Source organism: Schistocerca nitens, chromosome 4 (genome assembly GCF_023898315.1).
Source record: "Schistocerca nitens isolate TAMUIC-IGC-003100 chromosome 4, iqSchNite1.1, whole genome shotgun sequence".
NCBI classification, from domain to species: Eukaryota; Metazoa; Arthropoda; class Insecta; order Orthoptera; family Acrididae; genus Schistocerca; species Schistocerca nitens.
Window position 1 is genome coordinate 211,918,645 of NC_064617.1, and position 10,251 is coordinate 211,928,895.

General features: G+C 47.6%; 1 pseudogene; it reads right to left on the minus strand.

The window, feature by feature from the left end:
* Positions 1-506: 506 nt before the first annotated feature.
* Positions 507-624, minus strand: LOC126254062 (5S ribosomal RNA; annotated as a pseudogene).
* Between the last annotated feature and the right edge of the window lie 9,627 nt (positions 625-10,251).

The following is a 10,251-nucleotide window of genomic DNA, read 5'->3' on the forward strand; positions in this document are numbered from 1 at the left end:
ATTAAAACCTAAATAAATACCCACATCTATTATGATAACGCCTAGGGTCACAAATTATGTCCTAAATAAACACAGAATAACAGCCCAGGTGGAATACAGGGAGAGGGAAAGGGGTGGGGTGGGGTGACAGGTGCTCTTTTTTGCATAAGGGTCATAAATCATTGTCTCAGAAACTCCTCTGCTCCACTACATGACTTTTCACATATTTTGTTGCTGCCAGATGTAAAATGCGATATAGTTTCGTTCCAAACTCTACAACTACTGCAGTGATGATGACTTCTAATCAGATGTAACTGAACTCCTCCCGAACAGACCATGAAGGCCCAACGGTACCGACCGGTCGCCGTGTCATCCTCAGCCCATAGGTGTCACTGGACGCGGATACGGAGGGGCATGTGGTCAGCACACCGCCCTCCCGGCCGTATGTCAGTTTCCGAGACCGGAGCCGCTACTTCTCAGTCATGTAGCTCCTCAGTTTGCCTCACAAGGGCTGAGTGCACACCGCTTGCCAACAGCGCTCGGCACACCGGATGGTCACCCATCCAAGTACTAGCCCAGTCCGACAGCGCTTAACTTCGGTGATCTGACGGGAACCGGTGTTACCACTGCGGCAAGGCCGTTGGCTTCTAATAAGACGTACCACCAGTAAATAATTTGTAGCAGCAATGACGTGTTCCTGTGTTGCTCTCTGAAATCCCTAGATTTCCTTATGGAAAACTGCGTTCACTAACTGCTTATTTGATGCTTCGTTGCCGATATGCTTCTAACTGAGGTAATTATCATGTACTCAGTGCACTATGTTTTTGACACAGTTCAATTTTTGGTATCAACAATTTCTGTATAAATAATTAAGAACGCTGTAGACTTTTGTGTCATATAGTACATCATTTACGTCAATCGTTGCTATTGCTAAATACAGTTGTTAGCCACTCCGGAAATACTGCTTCATGTTCCAAGTTTACTTTTCATGCAGCTGCGCAGTATGCAATTTTTTTTATTACAGAATTTGACTAAGTGTAGACCACTTATAACCTAAGATAAATGTGCAATCATTTTCTTTTTATCTTCCCAGTACTTCTTCATGCGTTGGCTGATGGCCTGCCTCTGTTCATTTGACATCATTGTGAATTTCATTGTTGCACAGGAAATTTTACAGTATTGATCAGAAGCCTGAGACTTTCCCTGTTGTGTACGGTGTTTTCTGCGACATTAAGTTTTCTCACGTCCTTTTTTGTCTCTTCCAGACATCCCGTGGTGATTTTTTTTTTAAATTTGGAAATGAAGTTAAAAGTTTTCTTCGTTAGCCTATTGTCATTCATTCTGTACATATGGCTGTAAAATTTTAATCTCCTCTTTCTTATTGTGTCTGTGATTGTTCGTATGTTTCTACATAGATCTTCATTTCCTCTCTTCCTACAGTTTTATCTTTTTTTTGTGGTCCAAAATTTTTCATAGTATTTTCTTTTGTTTCTTTTCCAGTTCTTCTTGTCACCTCTTTTAGACATTCGGATCCGTAAAGTGCCTCCGGCGTAATTACTGTTGCGTAGTGTTTAACTTTTGTCTGGAATTATACTGGTTTTTATTATACCGGTTTTGGGTGAGTTTCTATGCTAATTCCATTTTCTTCGATTTTTCCTTACTTGTGGTGTTATCTAACCCATTTGATTGTGTGCATTCTTCCAAATACTTAAACTTATCAATTCTTTTGATGTTTCCATCTTGCGTTTGCATATATATTTCTCTGTTGGCTTTATGTTCAATATATTCCGTTTCCTCATATCGTGTTACTAATCCGGTTTTTGCTGCAGTTTTGTAAAGTATTTTCTTATTATCTTTGCATCTGCTTTGTCGATAGAAATTAGTGCAATACCGTCAAGAAAAACGAGACATTTCAGCTCAGATCTTCCTCTTCCTTGTCCTAGATGGATTTTCTCTTGTAGTTCTTTGCCCCACTCTCTCATAACCTTGTCTATGTCCAAGACCCATATAAAAATATTGTGATTATTATTTTTGTTGGCCTCAGGTCTGCCCACGTTACGAATATTAATGTCAGACTTCTCTTTTTATGCTAATCAGCCCATTACTTATTCATTCTCCAGGAACCAGTTTCCTTGAGTTGTTTTAACCATCTTGTGATGGCCGTACCCCTCTCGTTCTATTTTAGAAACTGCAGTTTCGGTGACTGCCTTCTTACAACTCTGTGTTTTGTACGCTGTGTACAACTTTGTGAGACAGGGCAACACACTGGACTCCTAGTCAAATCGCCGTTTCAACACCCAGATTTAGGTTTTCCGTGTTTTCACTAAATTGCTTTAGGAGCATGCCGGGATGGTTCCTTTCTATTGATTCTCCAATCCGAGAATGTGGTTTGTTTCTGATAATCACATGTTTGTCAGTGCATCAAATTCTAATTGTCTTTTCTCTTGTCCTTTGTCCCCTGTCTTCTATGTTTCCTCCACACTCTCAAACTCTTAAATAATGTATGGACGCGAATAGACGTGCAAGTGTACAGCAACTGATGGCCCAAATGAACCAAGGGTCTGTCAACAGCGTCTGTTCAACGAACTTGCAGCGAATGTTGCTGCGTATGGGCGCCCACGGTGGACTCTTTGATCATGCACCCATGCTACCTGCTGTTCATCGGCGACGAAGGCTGGAATCTGCACGCCATTGAGTGCCGACGGGTGGCTTTTTCATATGAATGACGTTTTACGCTCCATCGGTCAGATGGCAGTTGGCGGGTACGGCGTGAAGCGTCTGAAAGCAAACACCATGCAACAAGTGTCAGAAGGGTTCAAGCCAGAGCATGGAGCGTTATGGTTCAAATGGCTCTAAGCACTATGGGACTTAACATCTGAGGTCATCAGTCCCCTAGAACTTAGAACTAATTGAACCTAAGGACATGACACATATCCATGCCCGAGGCAGGATTCGAAGCTGTGACCGTAGCAGCAGTGCGATTCCGGACTGAAGCACCTGGAACCCCTCCGCCACATCGGACGGAGGATCGTTATAGTTTGGGGATTGTTTTCGCGGCATTCCCTGGTGATCTCGTCATTCTGAAAGGCGCAGTGGATCAACACAAGCGTGAACTGTCCTTGGAAAGCATGTCTACCTGTACATGCAGTTTGTGCTTCCTCAGCACAATGGTATCTACAAGCAGAACTGTGCAACATGTCACAAAGCTCGAAGTGTACGTACGTGGTTCGAAGACCAGCAGGATGAGTTTACCTTGCTGCCCTGGCCGCCCGACTCCCCGGATTTAAACCCAACTGACAGTGTGGGACTACCTCGATGGAGCTGTTCGCACTATAGATCCTCAACTGAGAAACGTAGCGCACCTGGCCACGGCACTGGAGTTGGCACAGCTCCACATCCCTGTCAGTACTGTTACGACTTCTGCACCACTTGTTAGCAGCAGACACAGTGGCTGCGCCAAAGACTGAGACGGCGTGGAGTTTACCAATTATTTCTCCCTCGTCATCGCTGCCCAGCCCTTCAGATCCCTCCGCCTGGCTGCTGCAGACACAGTGGCTGCGCCAAAGACTGAGACGGCGTGGAGTTTACCAATTATTTCTCCCTCGTCATCGCTGCCCAGCCCTTCAGATCCCTCCGCCTGGCTGCTGCTGTGTAGATTCTCCGACAATGCGCGCAACGCGTGGCGCTGATCGTACTCGGGAGCCTCAGGCCACCAGTGCTCCGCTGAAGCCAGGATGCCCTGTGGTTGAGATGAACTCGTCGCTGCTCAGCGCCCCAGAACGGGCACACCCACGGAGCCGCGTCGCCGTGAAGTCATCTGCCGATGCCTGCTGCACCGGCGGCTGGGAAGCCGTCAGTATCGATGTCCGCCAGGTCCCGTCATGGACGGACCACGCGCCGTGGGGCCGGTTTGCCGTGAAGTCCGGGCGTCAGTCCCCGGCGGCGCCTGTGACCGAGGTCGCGCTGTGGCCGGTCCTGCTGGAAGTTCTCGCTGTAGTTAGTCAGCCATGGTGCCGACCGAACTCAGGCCGACCTCCAGAGTTTTAAGTTGACATCTGGTGGCGAAAGGATGACTTCTGCGAGCTGGAACAGACTTACGGAATCGTCACCTATGAAGATTGAACATTCGGACATGGACCACATCCGTCCTCGATCCGAACTGCTTCCTAATGGCTTCTGTCTGTTGCTGCCTGCGCTCCACTATTTATATCCGGCAGGAGGACTTTTTTACCCTCGGTGGTAGCTTTTTGTTATTACTAATGCAGTATATTGCAGCGTAACTTAGCGTGCTGGCCTCACTTCCCCTTACTCAGCACTCTCCAGGCACTTGAACTGTGTGCATCCTTGCGTCAGCCTGTTGGTAGACTGCTGCTGTCAGCAAGGCTATCTGTGCATGCTTACTTCGCAACGCCTCGGTCGCCGGCGTGCCTCTGTTTTGCCATTTTCCACTGTTTTTTTTTCCTTTTTTTCCTTTATTGTGATTTTTATCACCTTACACAAGGCGGGCTGTCAGCAGCTGAGTACGCCGCTCTTCAGCCTTGAGATTTACAATAAGTAATAAAAAGAGGGGACACAGAGAATACAATCAAAATGGCGGGCATAACAATGTAGACACCAAAAAAACAAAAAAACACGGAGCCGTTCACGCCTGACGAGAAAACATCACTGACACTAGTTGACACGGCGCACAAAACAGGGATGATGGCGATGGTACACGTGAACAGTGGCGGCGTTTCGGCGAACAAACACTAAACACAAACGAAGGCACACACACGAGACACAAATGGCGATGACCTCTGGCGCGCGAATGTTCACTGTGCGTGTGCGAGTCCGGGGATCTGCCAAGAGAGGAGGAGGAGGAAGGGCACTGGGAGAGCGAGAGGGGAGAGCCGAGATGCCACGGGCAGGGGAGATAGGGGGAGGGAGGAAGGGGGAGGGGAAGCCCGGGGCAAGAGGGGTGGAGGGAGGGGACGGGGGAAAAGGAAAGAGAAGGGAAGGGAAGAGAAGGGAAGGAGGGTGCCGAAAGGAAAGGACACCAGAAGTGGGGGAGTGCAGGGTCAAAGTTGATAGGAGGGGTAGATGGAGGGGAGGAGGACATCATCAGGGAGGGGGAGCTGGCGGAAGCCACCTTGGGAGAGGGTAAGGAGGGTGGAGAGATGGAGACCGGGTGGGACGTGGGCATACAGGCGTGGCAGCGGGCGGGGGTGGGAGAGGATCGGGGAGACGAGCGGGTGAGGAGGATCGAGTTTACGTGAGGTGTACAGGATCCGTATCCTTTCAAGGAAAAGGAGGAGGTGGGGGAAGGGGATGAGATCGTACAGGATCCGCGTGGGGGAGGGGAGACGGATGCCATTTTCCACTGCGTGAAGCAACGCTTAGTACATATGGCCGCAACAGTACCTTCCAGTGGTGAAACGCGCTGCCCTTCTTCGAATTTTCTCTGTTTCCTGTATCAGCGCTACTTGGTAACGGGTCCAGACTCCTGAGCACTTGAGTCTGGTCTGATAATCGGTACCCTCGTATTTTGTTCATTAGGCGACAGTGCGAAGATGATTCGAATAGCTTTCGGAAGTAAAGGAACACAGAAAAAAATTGGCGTCCGTATGTACTGCCTCCTGCGCCCCATGGACGAACAGCGCGTGGTGGGTTTCACACAACCGTTCTTTGCGGAGTCCATGTTGATTTCTACAGAGGAGAATTAGTCTAAAGAAAGATCACAATACTCGAGCGTAAAGCGTGTTCCAGAATTCTACCCTGTACGTCTCGCAGCGGTCCGAGCTGTAAAACGTGCTCATTCAGATTTTTTACAGGTGGTCACATTAATGTGACTGGGCAGTGTGTATGCTATATCATTAACACCATCAGCTATATTTCCTACTTTTATTCGTATGCAATCAGTTTCGGTGTTAGAATACACAATATTCAGGCCGCTCCATGAGTCTTCGTGTTTGCGCTACTGTCGGGATCACCATTATGCCCTCTGCAGAAGGTCAAAAAACATCGGCATCCTCTAAACTTCTTGTTGCCTATGATGTGTACTGCCATCATACATTTCTTTGCTCCATAGACGCACGGTAGACTGTTGCTGAAGGAGGAGTAATTTCTTCCGCATACCCTAAGCGTAGATAACCCATGTTTCTGCTGTTTGGGAAAATGCGCGTACCATTTTCTTTTTTAAGAGGGATTGTCAAACAAACTCATATAACTATGGACTTGTGTCACTAACATCAGTCTTTGTAGAATTCATTTTTAAGGATCAGGGTTTCTGCTGTAGTTTTTTGTGTAAGTGGTTCTATTATGTTATGCAATTGAATCTTAGCTTGGCACTAGTGTTTAAGTGTCATTAAGTCACACTTTATTGGTAACTGTTTTCATTATATGTACTTTGAGGAAAATCCTATATGGGAGTTTGAATTTATGAAATTTGCCAATAATTCTGTTTTCTTAATAAGGGAAAACAAAGTGAGGGGTATTAGTGCCCGGCAACGTTAAGTTTGTAATTGACCTTTTAACAAGTGCTTCTTTAACGGATTGAAATAGTAAGTTTATAAGGGTATTTTAGTGAAGAATGTTAAGTGTGGCCATCTTAACGTAATAACTGGTTTTAAGGAGTTTGATGAAGTGGCTATGTGAAGTAATTGATAATTGCTTTGCTTAAGGTTTCTATAAATGCCTGGCACATTAAGCTTTTAAAACTTTTTCTTACGGGACTGTTTATTTGAGCACTGTGTACGTTGGGTTTCAAACTGTATTTGAAAAGATTAATCTAGTGGCTCCTCCACGATTTGTAATTGTCAAATTCCTTAAAAGGCGTGATGTCAATAAACTGTCTTAATTATAAATTGTGACTACCAACCATGATTCCATCCCACTTACTCTTTTATGGTATCTAAGATACACTCCTCGAAATTGAAATAAGAACACCGTGAATTCATTGTCCCAGGAAGGGGAAACTTTATTGACACATTCCTGGGGTCAGATACATCACATGATCACACTGACAGAACCACAGGCACATAGACACAGGCAACAGAGCATGCACAATGTCGGCACTAGTACAGTGTATATCCACCTTTCGCAGCAATGCAGGCTGCTATTCTCCCATGGAGACGATCGTAGAGATGCTGGATGTAGTCCTGTGGAACGGCTTGCCATGCCATTTCCACCTGGCGCCTCAGTTGGACCAGCGTTCGTGCTGGACGTGCAGACCGCGTGAGACGACGCTTCATCCAGTCCCAAACATGCTCAATGAGGGACAGATCCGGAGATCTTGCTGGCCAGGGTAGTTGACTTACACCTTCTAGAGCACGTTGGGTGGCACGGGATACATGCGGACGTGCATTGTCCTGTTGGAACAGCAAGTTCCCTTGCCGGTCTAGGAATGGTAGAACGATGGGTTCGATGACGGTTTGGATGTACCGTGCACTATTCAGTGTCCCCTCGACGATCACCAGTGGTGTACGGCCAGTGTAGGAGATCGCTCCCCACACCATGATACCGGGTGTTGGCCCTGTGTGCCTCGGTCGTATGCAGTCCTGATTGGGGCGCTCACCTGCACGGCGCCAGACACGCATACGACCATCATTGGCACCAAGGCAGAAGCGACTCTCATCGCTGAAGACGACACGTCTCCATTCGTCCCTCCATTCACGCCTGTCGCGACACCACTGGAGGCGGGCTGCACGATGTTGGGGCGTGAGCGGAAGACGGCCTAACGGTGTGCGGGACCGTAGCCCAGCTTCATGGAGACGGTTGCGAATGGTCCTCGCCGATACCCCAGGAGCAACAGTGTCCCTAATTTGCTGGGAAGTGGCGGTGCGGTCCCCTACGGCACTGCGTAGGATCCTACGGTCTTGGCGTGCATCCGTGCGTCGCTGCGGTCCGGTCCCAGGTCGACGGGCACGTGCACCTTCCGCCGACCACTGGCGACAACATCGATGTACTGTGGAGACCTCACGCCCCACGTGTTGAGCAATTCGGCGGTACGTCCACCCGGCCTCCCGCATGCCCACTATACGCCCTCGCTCAAAGTCCGTCAACTGCACATACGGTTCACGTCCACGCTGTCGCGGCATGCTACCAGTGTTAAAGACTGCGATGGAGCTCCGTATGCCACGGCAAACTGGCTGACACTGACGGCGGCGGTGCACAAATGCTGCGCAGCTAGCGCCATTCGACGGCCAACACCGCGGTTCCTGGTGTGTCCGCTGTGCCGCGCGTGTGATCATTGCTTGTACAGCCCTCTCGCAGTGTCCGGAGCAAGTTTGGTGGGTCTGACACACCGGTGTCAATGTGTTCTTTTTTCCATTTCCAGGAGTGTATATGGTGGGTAAGTGTGGTACGATCCACGTACCAGTTCGACTTTTAGCATTGTGACCCAGTGAACCTGAATTCAGCGCTACTTATTATTAGCATTTTATGTTTGACGACGGATAAGAAATGACAAAAGAAATTGTTTTTAGTGTGATATAACTACAGATTAACAGTTTTCGGATTTTTTTTATTTTTACTTGTGCTGTGAAACCTTGCTTCTTGCCGAATTTCATGATTCTAGGTCAATGGAAGGTTTTCATGTGTGAGTTTGCGAGCATCAAAATATGTGACATAAAGGCCATATCCTGAAGCATAAATGTCTTACATCGCCAAGGAACCGTAAGCCTTAGTAGTTGATATAAATTTCAACTGGATACGTATAACTGTTCTGGAGAAAAAAGGTTTTTTAGGACATACGGACAGACGGACACCCAACAAAATGATTCTATAAGGGTTCCGTTTTTACCGACTGAAGTGTGAAATCATAAAAACCAACAAAACCTTCCAGTTCTTTGTCACTTTCAATTCCGATGTATTGGGAAAAAGTTTCCCATCCACCATGGTGTAAAATATTAAATATAAAAAAGGGGTTTTGCCTTGAAAAGACACAAATTCTTGTTTCGATACGTGTTTTAGAGAAGTTTCTCCACTTTTAGTGAGTTCATTTATTCTCAGTCAAAAATACACGACTTGCCATTAACATTGCTACTACACCAAGACTAAATGCAGATGGTAAACGGGTATTGGACAAATATATTACACTAGAACTGACATGTGATTACATTTTCACGCAATTTGGGTGCATAGATACTGAAAAATCAGTACCCAGAACAACCACCTCTGGCCCTAATAATGGCCTTGATACGCCTGGGCATTGAGTCAAACAGAGTTTGAACATCGTGTACAGGTACAGCTGCCCATGCAGATTCAAAACGGTCCCACAATGCATCAAGAGTAGCGGCTGGCGTATTGTGACGAGCCAGTTGTTAGACCACCATCGACCAGACGTTTTCAATTGGTGAGAGATCTGGAGAATGTGCTGGCCAGGGCAGCAGTCGAACATTTTCTGTATACAGAAAGGCTCGTACAGGACATGCAACATGCGGTCGTGCATCATCCTGCTGAAATGTAGGGTTTCACAGGGATCGAATGAAGGGTAGAGTCACGGGTCGTAACACATCTGAAATGTAACGTCCACTGTTCAAAGTGCGTCAGAGAGAACAAGAGGTGACCGAGACGTGTAACCAATGGCAACCCATACCATCACGCCGGGTGATACGCCAGTATGGCGATGCGAATACACGCTTCCAAAGTGCGCTCACCGCGATGTCGCCAAACACGGATGCGATCATCATGATGCTGTAAACAGAACCTGGATTCATCCGAAAAAATGACGTTTTGCCATTCGTGCACCCAGGTTCGTCCTTGAGTACACCATCGCAGGCGCTCCTGTCTGAAATGCAGCGTCAAGGGTAACCGCAGCCGTGGTCTCCGAGCTGATAGTCCATGCTGCTGCAAACGTCGTCGAACTGTTCGTGCAGATGGTTGTTGTCTTGCAAACGTCCCCATCTGTTGACTCAGGGATCGAGACGTGGCTGCACGATCCGTTACAGCCATGCGGATAAGATGTCTGTCATCTCGACTGCTGGTGATACGAGGCCTCTGGTATCCTGCACGGCGTTCCGTATTACCCTCCTTAACCCACCGATTCCATATTCTGCTAACAGTCATTGGATCTCGACCAACGCGAGCAGCAATGTCGCGATACGATAAACCGCAATCGCGATAGGCTACAATCCGACCTTTATCAAAGTCGGAAACGTGGTGTTACGCATTTCTCCTCCTTACTCGAGGCATCACAACAACGTTTCACCAGGCAACGCCGGTCAACTGCTATTTGTGTATGAGAAATCGGTTGGAAACTTTACTCGTGTCAGCACGTTGTAGGTGTCGCGACCG